Source organism: Caretta caretta, chromosome 2, assembly GCF_965140235.1.
Source record: "Caretta caretta isolate rCarCar2 chromosome 2, rCarCar1.hap1, whole genome shotgun sequence".
Lineage (NCBI taxonomy): Eukaryota > Metazoa > Chordata > Testudines > Cheloniidae > Caretta > Caretta caretta.
Genome location: NC_134207.1, coordinates 65,690,189 through 65,706,007, shown reverse-complemented (window position 1 = coordinate 65,706,007; position 15,819 = coordinate 65,690,189).

Sequence of the window (15,819 nt, the reverse complement as noted above, 5' to 3'; positions counted from 1 at the left end):
GGAAGAAAGTGGGAAGTTGATAGTAATGAATATAAATCAGAAGTTAGGAATTGTAGAAAACTGATAAGGGAGGCAAAGGGATACAAGGATACATATAGGGACAGCAGTGATAAAAACAATAAGGAGTTTTTAAAATATATTAGGAACAAAAAGAATCCTAACAATGGTGTAAGCCCATTACTAGTTGGAAGAGACACAATTATTATTAATAATACAGAAAAGGCAGAAATGTTTAATAAATATTTATATTCTGTATATGGAGAAAAAACAGATGATATAGTCTCATTGTGGTGATTACACTCATTCCATTCTGCTAGTATCTCTGAAAGATCTTAAACAGAAGCTACTAAAGTTAGACATTTTGAAATAACCAGGTCCAGATAACCTGCATCCAGAGTTTTATAATTGCTGATTGAGGAGCTTACTGAACTAGTAACGCTGACTTTTCAATAAGTCTTAGCACATTGGGAAAGACTTCTAGAAGACTGGAAAAAAGCTAATGCTGTGTCAATTTTTAAAAGAGTAAACAGGATGACTCAAGTAAATATAGGCTTGTCAGCCTGACATAGAGCTTGCACAAGATAACGTAGCACCTCATGTGGGACTTGATTAATAAAGAATGATGGGAGGGTAATGAAATTAATGCCAATCAACATGATTTTATGGTAAATAGATCCTGAAAAACTAATTTGAGATCTTTGTTTTATGAGATTACAAGTTTGGTTGATAATGGTAATAAAGTTCTCTAAGGTGTTCGACTTGGTACCACACATTTTGATTAAAAAAACAGAATGATATGAAATTAACATGGCACACATAAAATGGATTAAAAATTGGCTAACTTATAATCTCAAAATGCAATTGTAAATGAGGAATCATCATCAAGAGGGGGTGTTTCCAGTTGGGTTCTGCAGGGATAAGTTCTTGGCTCTATGGTATTTAACAGTTTTATTAATGACCTGGAAGAAAACATAAAATCATCACTAATAAAGCTTGAAGATTACACAAAAATTGGGGGAGTGGTAAATAATGAAAAGGACAGGTCACTGATTTAGAGCAATCTGGATAACTTGGAAAAATGGGCAAAAACAAGCAATATGCGTTTTAATATGGCTAAATATATACATCTAGGAACAAAGAATGTAAGCCATACTTACAGAATGGGGGACTCTATCCTGGAAAGTGTTGATTCTGAAAAAGATTTGGGGGTCATGATGGATAATCCCCAGTGCAACACTGTGGCCAAAACAGCTAATGGGGTCCTGGGTAGGATGTATAAACAGGGGAATCTCTAATAGAAATTTGGCACTGATGTAATTGCTTCTGGAATACTGTGTCCATTTCCTGTGCCCACAATTCAAGAAGGATGTTGATAAATTGGACAAGGTGAAGAGAAGAGCCACGAGAATGATCAAAGTATTAGAAAACATGCCTTATATTGATAGACTCACATAACTCAACCTATTTAGTTTAACAAAGAGAAGGTTAAGGGAAGACTTAATTACAGTCTTTAAGTATCTACATGGGGAACAAATATTTAACAATGGACTCCATCTAACAGAGAAAAGAGTAACACAGTACAATGGCTGGAACTTAAAGCTAGACAAATTCAGACTGGAAATAAGGCATAGATTTTTGATAGTGTGTAATTAACCAATGGAACAATATTCCAAGGGTTGTGGTGGATTCTCCAAGATTGGATGTTTTTCTAAAATATATTCTCTAGGAATTATTTTGGGGAAATTCTGTGTCCTATGTTACACAGGAGGTCAGATTAAATTATTACAATGGTCCCTTCTGGTCTTGGAATCTATGTATCTACTATTATTTGTATTACCGTAGCACCTGTTGGTCCTTGACTCCATGGTGCTGGGCACTGTACAAACACATAACAGGACAGTCCCTGACCTACAGAGATGTGATTTTTGCCTTCTCTCTAATAGTTCCTATCTGCATCTTCATTAAAGTCACAGTTGTCTGTGTGCAAGTTTTTGTTTTGCAATCTATTTAGAGCATTTTTTCTTAAAGATACTTTGTATGACAGATTCTATATAAAACTTTGGTGGGTATCCATCGTCTCCCATCCTACATAAGGTACTGTCAGGAACATATACAGTATTAGGACTCCATTTACCAGAAAACAATGATGCAAAGAAATTGTGAGTGAAACTCACCCAAGAACAGCCCCCATCTGCTTCCAGTTCCGGAGACTCCAGCCAACATGAAAGGAGCCCTTGCCTCACTTTTCCTGTTCTGCCTACTCTCTTCCTTCTGATTTGCATTCTTTTTTTATTTCCCCTAGAATTTTTAAAAGAAAAAAAAGAGAGAGAGAGAATAGGTATCCCAGAACCTCCTTCCTTCCCCCCCCCCCCACCACTCCCACTGAAGCCAGTTAGGATCCAAGCATAAGGGAAAGCTGGTACTCATTCTGTATGTAAGTCCTCTGCTGAGAGCAACAGATTTCACAGAACGAGCAATTTAGGGATCCAGTATCAATCTTCATTTTTCTGGGTTGTTGCAGGGTCTGATCTCACATCTGCTAATGGAGCAAGCTGTTCTGTCTGCTCAGGGACCTGTTAACCTTTCAGTTTTCCTGTACCTGCATCCTCTGCAGGGTGAAGCTTGGGGGAGAGCAGTGATTTCTCCTTCAGAAACCTCTGTCTACCTCTGCTCCCATATTGTCATCTCGGATTACCTCTAGCCCCCGGCTTTTCAGGAATGTTTCCATCTCCTCCCTTCTAAACTCCTACTAAGACTGGGTCTACACTACTGCAGTAAGTCGACCTATGATATGCAACTCCAGCTACATACCTTAGGTCGAGTTACCGCAGGGTCTACACCATGGGGGGTCAACGGGAGAAAAATCTCCCGTTGACTTACCTTACTCTTCTTGTCAGGGGCAGAGTACAGGGGTCGACTGGAGAGTGATCTGCAGGCAATTTGGTGGGTCTTTACTAGACCTGCTAAATCAACTGCCGGTGGATCGATCCCCACTGTAGTGTAGACCTGCCCTAAATCCCACCCACTCTGGGTGGTGTACTCTAGAGAAGCTCATTCTTAAACCTGTAGAATGTCCTTGTCAGTAAGAAGTCAAGATTTAAAAAAGGACTTTAGAGCCCTTAAGAGTTCATGCCTCAGCCATCTCATATTCACACGGCCTTATTAGCTCCCATCTTTGTTTCATTCTTATTACAAAGGTCTAGCATTACCCTATTAACACAGTGAGATCCATCTGACATTCAAGGAAAGTAGCTTTGTGTCCTGAGTAGTATAGAAGGCTGGAAGAACAATATGTTCATTAATATGAAATTCTGTGTTCATCTTTGTGAAAAAGGCTAAAAAACATCATTTTCCCTGGAAAGAATGGTAGATATGGAGAGGTATTAGTGAGAGAGAGCCCAATTTTTCATTCCTTTCGGCCTTAATAACTGCCAGCCCCAAAACATGTTTGATAGTAATAGATTTTAGAGAATTGTCTCCAACAGGGCCCTGGGGACAATTAAAATCCATCCTTAGAGGTTTTTAAGGGCCGGCTTGACAACGCCTTGGCTGCCATGATTTAGTTGGTGTTGGTCCTGTTTTGAGCAGGGGATTGGACTAGATGACCTCCTGAGGTCTCTTCCAACCCTAATATTGTATTATTCCAGCCTTCTGTACAGCTCAGGACACAAAACTACTTTTCTGGGATGTCAAATGAGTTAAGTTTTCCCTATGTTCTCCTCAGGAAAGTTTTAAGTTGTTCAATAGGTTTGAGGGCTGCCATTGAGGAAAAGCTGCTAACCGCTTGTCTACACAAATATTTAGTTTGGAAAGCTGGGGTATAAATCTACCCCAAACTAGCCTGCTGTGTACTAAGTGTCTGTGTAGACTCTGCTGCCACACACTAATATTTGCCGAGTGTCCTTTGATCTACCGTGCTCTGAAATGGCAAGACTACCATTGCCAGATGGATTGTGGAATAAATTTGTCTAGTGCAGGAACAGGCAAAGCTCCCTCCTGACATGACTGTCAGGAACCACTGCTAGAAGTCTCTTTCCTTCCTGTACAGTGATAAGTGAGGCATCTTTCTGAGGCAGTAGCCCCAATTTAGATATTTCACAGGATGGGGTGGGGGCAAATTCCAGTCCCTGCCTCCTCCAGATCTTGTCTTCACTCATTCCCCCGCCTAATAGGGACCCCAGGTCTCCCCTCAGCTGAGGAGTCATCCCTCTCTCTTAAGCACACAGTGCATGAGCTGGTGCTAGCCAGTGTCAAGTTCTCAGCAGACTCTCTTGTGCTCCATCATACAGGAACAGACTCCCCACGCGCCAGATCACTCACTGAAATCTGGCCCAACCGCCCTTCCCTCTGTACATTGTGGTGCCCACACAGCCAGAGCAGTGCTAAAAACCACTGACAGCACCCATACTTATTTAGTATGGGACCACTGATTGAAAGTGGCTGGGCCATGTGCTTTCCTTCCCCCTGGCTACATGGCCTATGGAACCTTGAGCAAGTACAAAAACACTGGGGGACGAAGTGGAAGTGACCCTCAAATTAGTGCCACTCCTTTGGTGAATGTACAGTGGCAAGTGACACTCCATACATTTATAACATGCTATCAACTGGATCTGCTATCTACTAACTCCAGACCCCACCTTTGCTTGGAAAGTGTTTTAAGTTCCATTAAAAAATTCCTTCTCCTATATGGTGCTTCTTACATCCATCTGTTTCTGACAGACTTTCATGAAATGGGAAAAGAGAGACATAAGACAAGCAAAAATTACATACCAATGTTTCCATTACCATAACTTCCTTTTTCATCCTACACCCTGCCAAGAAAGGGTGCTGCTGCTTTTTGTATACTTCTCCATTTTTTCTTTACCTTATTACTACAGCAGTAGATAATTGGAGGAGGAAGGGAAGGACTTGTGCTTATGTACAAGAAACCTGTCTCAGTTTTTTCCTCTTTTGCTTCCTGCACAGTGGAGCAGTAACACAATCTGTCCCTGACCATCCCTTTTGTGGAATGGGAGAAAATGAGACCACAGACTTGTCTACATGCACAATTGCAGCAGTTAAACTAAAAGTGTGAGATTTAAAATCAGTTAACCTGGTGCAGAAGGCTCTGTGGCACGCTTAGAATGATCTAAAGCTGCTTTCATTTGATTTAGCTTAAGTTGATTAGGACCAGGTTTAGACTAACACCCAGTAAGAGCGTATCAATGTGGGGTTTAGGTTAAACGAGTGCAGTGTCTGCATCTAGACAAAACAAAAACTAATGGAATGACTAATAGTTTTGCCCCCATAAACCTGAACCTCTAAAACAGCGGTCACTTCACAAAAGGGCCAGGTAGCCAGTTTGTAATATTGTCTTTAGCTGTTTAAGTCTTTAAGGGCCCTGTTTCTGTGGCATCTTGCTTTCCTGGTTAGAAGTGGACTCGTCTCCCCGCAAAACGACCCCTGTGTCATTTCCTGTTTTTTCTTTACTATTAAGTACGTGGGTGCCAGCCCCAGAGCACCACTCCCGCAGCTGGGACTCCTCACAGGAAAGGGAAGGGCTCTGGCTGCACGAGGGCCATCTTCCCTCCGGGCAGAGCTCAAGGAGGAGGCTCCTATTATTTTGTTAGGAGCTGGCCTAGGCAGTAGCAGGAGGCCCTCGCTGAGGTCAGGGCCCGTTGTGCTGCATGGGGCACAGACACAGGGAAGGGCTTTCAGTGTGACTGGCCCGGACAAGGCGGGGAAGGGGGGAGGGGCTATCAGGTATTATCCTCCCCACTGCCAGGGGCACTCAGGGCGCCAAGGCACGCACACAGGCTGGCAGGGCCAGGGCAGGACAATGGCCCGGCTCACTCCCCCAGGTGCTGTGGCACGAAGGAGGCAGGGCCCAGAGTCGTCCCCATGGGGTACAGCGAGGGGGACCGCCGCAGCGCGTGGGGTACCGCGAGGGGGATAGCGGGACCTCCCCGGGCCGCGCGCGGCAGCGAGCCTCATTGTCCGGCCTGCCCTGCCCCGCTCACGCGCGGCGCGGTGGTAGGGGCCTGTCTCTTTAAATGGTGCTGGGCAGCTGTTCGGACATTTACGGGATTAGCCCTGGGCCACCTGGTGCCTGAGCTCGCTCGCTCGCTCGCTCTCCCCTCTCTCCTGACGCCCCCTCCCCAGGGAGCGGAGAACCTGCCTGCGCCGCACCAGCCCAGCACGGGCCGGGGGGGTAGGGCCGCGCCGTTCCCATTGGCCGGAGACTCCAGCCAATCAGCGCGACGAGGAAATTGCCGTCAGGGAAAGGAAAGCCCTGTGATGGTGACGTCACGGGTCAAGCGGCACCTTCAGCGGGGATGGAATCCCGGGCAGAGGGGCCGGACAGGAACCGCGGCTGCCGCCCTGGAGGTGCGAGAGGGGCCGGACTGAACCGACCTATGGGCCGAGGCGCGTGTGACCGCCCCTGCGTGGGGTGCTTGGGAAAAGAGATCCGGGCTTCGGGGGGTTGTATTCGTGGGCGAGGGAATTCCGGGGAGCACAGGGAGCTTCCCATACCTGGGGCGGGGGGGAGAGCGATCACGGGGAGCGGAGGGGAACGGCCCACGGGGGGTGTGGGTGTGTGTGGCAGCGATCCCCGTGAGCTGCCCACGAGGGGGATTGGAGGGGAGCGATCCCGGGGAGTTGGGCACGGGGGGATGTGTGGGAGGGTGATCCCGGGGAGCTGCCCACGGGGGCGAGGGAGCGATCCCAGCGAGCTGCCCATGGGTGTGTGGGGGAAGCAATCCTGGGGAGCAGTGCGGAACTTCAGGGGAAGAGCATCGTGGAGGGGAATGGGGCTCTGTGAGGGCGAGCTGTGGGGATAAGGCGACTGCTGGGTAGTGAGAGGTGAGGGGCATTCTGCGCGATGGTGGGGGAGCGGAACTGTGTGTCATGTCATGGAAGAGGAGAGGAAAGGCTCTGCCACAGGAGGGATTCCCAGGGGATAAGTCTGGGGAAATGGGGTGTGGGGGGTATCATGGCATCATGCTCGGTTAGGGGGACTGGTGGTGACTCTGGAGTAGAGGGGTGAAGATGAGGGGGATGTTGGGGAAAGGGAGGAAGATGTTACGGGGTGAAGAATCTTGGGATTAGGAGGGATTCTTTGTGATCCTGATAATTAGAGATGGCAAGAGCCAGCAAAAGGTACACGTGAGTATTAAACTGACACTGTGTTGGATTTCAGTTCATTTTCAGATCTCTCTTCTAAAGATTAAATCTTTCTGTGTGTTGCCTCAAACTGCCTCTTCTCCAGTTCCCAATAAACTGCTGTTTGTTTCTTTAATTTGGGATAATTCATTCTACTGACCATCCTTACTGCTATCATCTCCTTGGCCTTGTACAGATTTTCTAGCCATTTAACTGTATTTTCTTTTTAAAATGTCCTTTGTGGTATTTTCACATCTTTGCTTAATTTTCACAAAGAAGATCTTCCAAGTCTCATTACTTGGCGAGACAGACTCCTCCATTTGGGGTTACTTTGAAGGCAGTTGTTGCAGAGGGTTTCACTATGTGTGTTGGAATGACACATTTAAAATCATACTGATAATATAAAATATTCTTCCTGAGGCTGTCACAACTCCACATATTAGAGTTATCTTTGTTTAACATTAATGCTTAGATAATGGGAATATTACTTCCTACAATAAATATGTCTCTATCAACTACTGAGGCGGCTGATGTATATCTACTGCTATTTATACAGCGTTCATAACCATGCTATATAATATACTCATTTTGAGGCTGAATGTTACATTATAAATAAAACTACAAATATACCTATAGCTAGTTGTTTTCAGTCTTCTTTTCCTCAGTGTAATAATGGAAAATTATTGATAGTTTCACTTTCTTGTATAAAACATACGACATGAAAATTCGCAGTCATCTTTTTCAAAATAAAAATAGAAGCTGTTAGCTACAATTTGAATTACTGATTTAGATTTTAGATTTCCAGACTCTTACTTTTTACTTTTAGTTACTTTTAGATTTTCAGACTACACCTATCCAATTAGTACAAGGGTGAACGTAGTACAACTGCCTATCTGAGCATATTAGACGTTCTAAAAATTAACATTCTCAGAGTAGTCTCTATTGTTCTGGGCATGATACAAATGTATCAAAAGACAGTCCCATCCCATTCTGGTTTAGAGTTTCAGAGGATTCTGAGAGTTTGGCTCCCAAATTACACTGAAATTCAATGATAGTTGGGTGCCTAACTCCCTTAGGCATCTCTGAAAATCCCAGCCAAAATGGTCCAGGACTGTCTTTCTGATGTTTGTATAGTGCCCTGCAGAGTGGGGCTCAACCCTAATCAGGGCCCCCTGGGAGCTATTATAAATAAAACTTAATAGTAGGTCAGGAAAGTAGGTTTTAAATTTCAGTCTTTATAAACCAGGTTCATTAACAGGTGTATGTGCTTCCTTGGGAATATGCTTTGTAGGAGTTTAAAACAAAGCCAGGACAGGGAAGCTTATTTCTATTTGGTCCAAATTTGTCTAAAAGATATTGTGTCTTTCAAAACTGACATCCCTTGTTAGAAAGAGCAGATAACCTTAATACGCTTGAGTGCCATCCAGTTGAGAGTGAGTTGCATAAAGTCAGGTCAAAGTGAATCTCTTCTCAATTACAGTACCATGTGGATGGGATCTGACTCTGCAATACTATAATAAACATGGCAATTGCCGGCTTTCTGTCATTCACATGCTAACTCAAAAGTACACAGTAGGGAAGCAGACCCAATAATAAACTTGTGTACTTTTTCAAAATGACAGAGCATTTCAAAATTAATTACTTCCTTATTGTACTTTTACTGTTTATTTCATAACTATTCTTGTAGGTAATGCCCTTTTTCCATGAACATTCCCTTGTTACTGAATGATGGTTAGCCTGAGCATGGCTGATATGCAAGGGAAGTGAGGGATGGGAAAGGACTGGTTTGAGAACCAAAATTCACCTTTGCAGCCTGGGGTCAGGATTCTTGTGGCCACCCCTCCAGCCTATGGGCAGTCACAGCCTGTCACCACTTGCACAATGTTTTGGGACCACTAGAGCTTCATGATTCTATATCACATAGCCCCTTCCTTGCAATATTTCACATTAGCCTTTGCTGTAGTCTTTGTAAAATGGGTGCAGAAACCTTTACTGCAGTGGTATGGAGATCCTCATGTGTGTGTGGCCCCTTCACTCTCCACCTGTGCCCCTATGTTGCCCCACCACAGGCTTTATGTGGTGTGGAGGGTCTTATAAGGGCACTTGGCACATATGTAAGAATTTCACCCATAGTGAATGATCTGATTCAGTTTTTTAGGGGTCCAGTTCTGCTTCCATTAAAGTCAATAAAGGCTTGCCCTTGTTTTCAGTATGGGCAGCACAGGACCGTTAATAGAGTAAATATATACAAGGGATTTTGGTCCCGATCCTCAAAGACAATCAATGGGAGTTAGGTGCCTAAATACATTTGGGCATCTGGGCCTTTGTGGCTATGATTCATATCATAGTTGTTTTTAATCTCCCATTTTATTTTTGCTGTCACTTCTTCATTTCTGACTACATTTGGAACTGATTATAGAATCCTTACACAGACAAAATTCCTGTCAGAGTTCTACCTGACTAAAGATTGTGGGACCTGGGTCATATAAGTAATAATTGCCAGTAAAGATATTTGTGTAGCGCTGATCAAAAAGAGGGAAATACAATATTCCACACAAAAAATGGAAATACAATATTTCATTCAACAACTTTCATTAATTCTTTCCTTTTATAAAAATTTTCAGAATTAAACATTTATTTTGTTCAACAATTTTTAAAAATCTCATTTCAGTGAAGGAAAAACATTAACTTTTTACTTTTTATAGTGGTGGTGGAAGAGGAGAGTGAATTGACTGAATTTTCCCCCTCAAAATGAAATAAAGAATGTGGGGTGTTTTGGTCAAAAAATGGGGGAGGAGCGAAGGGACAAAAACAAATTTTCTTACAAAAATTTCCTCTTTGTTGAAAACCCATTTTTGTTGACTTTTTGACCAGTTCTATACTTTCAGTACAGTTGATTCATTCACATATGAACTCACCCAAAAACTTCCTGTATTATATGTCCTTGTGCCTAACTTGATATTTTTTGTAGATAAGGTCAATTTAGCATTTACTAAAATAAAAAAAAAAATGTGGGACTTGATATAGGTGTTCTGGATAACCAGTTTTTCATTAACTAAGGCCCTCTCTCCAGAATGCATCCAAATGAATTAGTACTAGACTTTAAGACATAAGCATACTAATTAATACAAAGTTTCTTTCTCACAGAAATGTACTAATACTTGCTTGTTCCAAACCTGTACCTATTTATTATATTCAAAATAAAACTCCCATGGAGATGGTTGAACTTTGGATGCAGTGTATCTGACTCAGTGTAAACTGTTGGTTTTGCTAAAACAACTCCTTTACCTTCAATTTTATTTTCAGACAGGTACAGTACATCATGGAAATGTCATTTGAACCTGAAAACTATGCCAGTATATTGATGTCATGCTGAGCTATTTGTCATTTAATGGGTAGACAGGTTAATTTTAAGTTCAAATTTTAAGGACTTAAAAAACTTACAAGGAATACTACTCTTCTTTCTCTCTGTACCCCTCCTCCAATGTACAGCCAATTTAAAGATGAGGCAATATATTGTATGCCGTGTCTAGTTGTTTTGTTACATGCTGATAACGTATCAATTTAACTCTATTTAATAGAAAGACAAGCAGCATCTGAACAAAACATAATATTGAATTGATTCCAGATATAACTGGCCTGCATTTTTCCTCTTATTCCACCTTTATGACCTTCTAGAAATTCTCTTGATCATATGTACTAAACCGGCTCTGATCTTGCAAACACTACCATGTGTATTATTTACTTCTGACTAGTCTCACTGAAGTCATCTTAGCAAGCACTATGTATGGTAGCAGAATTAGGTCCCAAGTTTCCAAAATGTTCTGTTTTGTTTGTTTTCCCTTTCTATATATGTAAAATGATGGTGGAGTGGTAATGTCACCATGTTTAAAGTTGGACCTGGATTTTCATTTTAAAAGGGGTGAAAATGTTTTAGAAAATCTCTGTTTTGAGTTAAAGGATCAATTTCAAATGCTTTTTGTAACTTATAGAAAATTCAAGCCGTTCATGACATTTTGGTTTCTTTCCCCTTCAATATGAGTTAACTCCAATTTATAATTCCAGTCTCTAACTTTTTACTTTAGACCCCCTTTTTAAAATATACTAGAGCAATCAGGGATATGCAATTTAAATGTGTGTGATCGTTTGCCATGTGGAGCAGAGACAAATGTTTGTGAAAAGTTCCAAGATGATTTCAATGAATAGTTAAGGTTTAAGAAGTTATTGTTTTGAATGTTGACAAAACTTATGTTGACATAGTGTTATTAATTACACATCATTGATGACAGCACAGGAGTTATATTTACATAATGACAAAGGGCTAGGACAACATAATGTATCAGATATGCTGCCTGATTCTACACTGGAACATTTCAGAAGACTTAATTGTAAACCAGACTAACCAAGAGTATCTTAACACTACCCCCTACCCTGGCCTTTGCTATCTCACATCTCAACTAATATAGCCACCTCCTCTCTGGGCTTGATAAATCCCCAACTTGCTCCCCTCCCCCTTAAATCTTAAAGTTGTGGCAAAAATAATCTTCCTGACTCATTGTTTTGATTACATCACTCCCCTCTTTGTATCTTTCCACTGACTCCCCTTTTCCCACTACCAAGTTTGTGCCAAGAACAAACTACCTGTCCACACCTTGTTTGGAGGCCTGCCATTGGGCAATCAGATTGCCTGCAATCATCAGGATTGGCTGGTAGGTGATAGGGAGATTGCCATATGAAGTGATGCCAGGTCGAAATGGGCCTCTTCCTGCTCCACCCTCCATTCTGCTGCAATTTCACCTCTTCAGAGCAGCAGTGAGTTGAGTGTCTACAGGAAATATTTTGTTTAAGTTATAAGTTTAATAAAGCTGTGGCTACTTGATCATGCCTGTCTCTGTCTTCATTTGCTCCCTGCTAAGGAATAACTTTCAATGCTTACTTCAAAATAACTTTCAAAATTTCCTTTCAATGCTTGCTTCCCATATCATCTCATGCTAATATGCATTTAATAAAAATATTTAAGCACTTTGTTAAACAGAAACCAGAAAATAATAGCAGCATGGAATAATTTCATTAACTTCTGGATGTGGGTTTTAGCAAAAATGAGAGTGCATATTATGTTTGAACAGTACAGTATAATTGTTATGTACGCTTCTACAAATATTTTTTATTGTGTAAAAGGTAAAGTTATGTATGAAAGATCATGTATTTAAAAAAAACCCAGAGAACTCAGCAGAATGTTCTCACTTGGAGAAAAAAAAGTATTTGGTAAAATTCTTCCCTGGTGTAAGTTATTAAAGTCAAATCAATTAAGTTATTTCACTAGAGATTAAACTGATCCATTGCCCTATAAACTGTGCAGAAAACACTTGTACTGAATATCTATGTTTCTTTAAAAATCAGCTCAGTGTTATTCTTAAAACGAAAACTAGTATTCAGCAGATATTGCTATTTTATAATATAATGTAAAGTAAAATCCTGCCTCCTTAAAGGGAACCTTAATGTATGTGATCTCCATGCTAAAAAAGTAAGTTCTATTTTTCATTAAAGAGTAATATGGGAACTTATAGCACCCTACAAGGCAGTGATACCTAAACTGCAACCTAAGAGCTAAATATGAGGTCGTAGCATCACAAAATGCAAATCACACCTATCTCCTCCATAACCTCAGGATGAAGATAAAGCTGATCAGCTGCATGGTTTTATCACTGATTAACTCAAACAGCAAGCAATTTCTGTTCATCCATCAAGAAATTACAAACAAATATTATGGTTGTGCACAGTTGTTTCTAATATAAAAAAGTGTAAGTGAATTTATGCAAATTAGATGTGAATTTGTTTCATGTTAACCAGGTTTCCATTGCAGTTTCCTCAGTGCTGCAAAGCTGAGACACCCCTATTTATGGATAAGGTGGAAGGATGGTCATCTGTACATAGGAAACATGGGGAGAGAGATGCAAAGGAGAGGGATTACTAAAAGTGTAAAACGTGTTCTTTTTAAATATTGTCCTTACTGGACCAGAGACTTGTCCTCAGAAAAGCATTAAAAGTGCCAATTATGGCTGACTGCTTATTGTGTAAAATCTTTGCCACTTTTTTACATTTTATTATTCTTAAAAACTTGAACACAAATGTTCGGATTAATAAAGTTCATTTTGAAAGTTATTAGGCACTATACATGTTTCACCTGTAACAAAGTGTAATAGGTTATAGCTGCATTTTAAAACAATAAAACAAATTTTATTGCTGATGCGTTTTGTCACATTGTTTATTAATATAGGCTAGTACTTATGATACTGCTTCACCAACCCTATGCTACCTATTATCATGAGAGGTTTGGGGATGGTTTACTGGTTTAGGCATGGAACTGTGAATCAGAATGTCTTGAGTTCTAATTTTGGCTTTCACAGTGATTCCTTCTGTGATGCTGGGCAAGTCATGGCCTGGTTTTCAGAGGTACCAAGCACCTACAACTCCAGGTGAAGTCAACAGGAGAAGAAGATGCTCAGCAACTATAAAAATCAGTTAATATCTCTTCCTTAGTATTCTCATCTGTGAAATGACGACAAAGGAAGGAAAGCTCACTTATCAAATAACTGGAATTATCTGAATGTATTGCCTTTGCAGATCCAGACTGTACTGTTTTTTTGGTTGTTGTTTATTTTTTTTGTTTTTTTGGAAAGCACCTTGATTGAACTTGAGATTTTGTTTAAAGAGACATACAGGAATATAGATATCAGATTTCTCTATGAGTGTGTTACCATATTACATAACAAGTATCATTACAACACTTATGACTCATCATTTCTAGTGATTTTTATTAAACTAAGTGAAATATATGATTACGCATATTTAACAGAACAGGCATTTCTATCAATTAATAATATTTCAAAAAATTAGACAGTTATGCAGGTTTTTTGCCGGTTAATGTACTTTGTGTATTGAATAAAAGAGAACCTTTTCCCAGTGTGTCATATATGGACTTGCTTTTGTTAGGAAAGTTGTCTGCAAAGATAAATGATAAATGAGTTGTTATTTTGTTTCCTAATTGACTAGATGATATCGCTTCTCTTAAAGTTAGGTTTCCATATAAAACAGTTCTACAAATTTTGAGAAACATAGTGCCTAACTTGAAAGTACTGGTACCATGGGAAAGTGAAAGTACCATGGGAAAGTAAGCCAGTTCAAGTTAGTTTTTATTTCTAAATTAGAAAAGTTTCTTTATTGAATAGCTGGCTAATGGTATGTATTCCATGACTTTCCTAATCTTTAAAGCTCTCTGGTTTGTGATTTGGGTTAATGTCTGGATTATTTGCAATGGGTGTCATTGTTGAGGGAAAAGAACTTTCCCCAAACCCAAAAAGTATTCTTTGCTAAAGAACGTGTATACATTTCTGGAGGCCATGACTTTTTATTAATCTGTGGTAGCATAGCAATGTTTTCACTGCCATAATATTCTAGGTTATAACTATTTATAAGAACATTAGCAACTTAAAATCACACTTCTACTTGAATATTTTTTTAAGCTGCTAACCACTATACATCTAGGTTCATATGTGGTCCCCAAGAGCACAGAACTTGAGTGCCTCTTGAGTATTTTAAAATAGAAAACCACAACAACACTACATGTCTCTTACTTTCCAGGCCCATGAGACATAGCTTGATCAATCTGTTCTTTGCATCTGAAGTCTTTATTGAAGGAAAGCCGAGTTAAAGAGCTGAGTTTGGCTTTCAATTTTTATATGGTGAGGTCCGTGGTCTGTCTTAAGTCTTGTGGGAATGAATGTGATAGTCTGAGAAAGGTCAGGGTCTCCTCTCCTGTTGCCCAAGAGTTCCATTGCTCCAGTGGAATATAGCTGTTGAGAGAAGTTATGATCACAGAGGCAGAAGTGACCTTTTAGGTAACTAGTTCAATTCCTATGGATGGTTTGAATATCAGGACGGAGTCCTTCAACTGAGCTTTGTATTCAAGAGGGACCTGATGCTGAGAGGAAAGCTCCAGGCTGATCTGCTTGTGGCAAAATGTGTTACTAAGCAGATGAGCTATTGCATTTTTTACCATTTGGAGCTCTTTCAGGGCATGTGGCTTCATTTTTAAGTATATTGAGTTGCAGGGATCAAGCATGAAGATTAAAAATATGTGGTTCACCATGGCCCAACAGGGAGGGGAGCAATCTACTGAGTAGATGGAATCATGGCTGTTTGGACATTGTGGAGCCCAAAAATACTCCAAAGCTGCAAATTGATGCAATGACCTGAACGCAAATGTCCTCATGACGGGTATGTTGTAGAGGAAGTAAACTCTTTAGTGTTCTTCACGTGTGTTAGAAACAAGAACTGCCATACTTGATAAGATCAGTGAGCATCTGGTCTAGTGCAGTGTGTCCAACAGCATAAGTACCAGAAATCCTGAAGTGGGCAGTTATGGAATAACTTGCTTGTAGGAGAAGAAACTTCCCCATCTCCTTTGGTTACACGAGAGTTTATATCCGTTCCAAACTTTTTTCTTTTAATCCCAGTGTAACTTTTCCTAAGAGTTTCACTTGAATCTTGCCTGGAGTTTAGATTTAGAAAGATCTTTCTCTAGCTGCTGATTTCAAATATGTTTTCAGAAAGCTAGAGATGGAACTGTTTGTTTGATGTAAAGAGGATGTAGAGCTAAGTGTCAGCTGTGCTCTC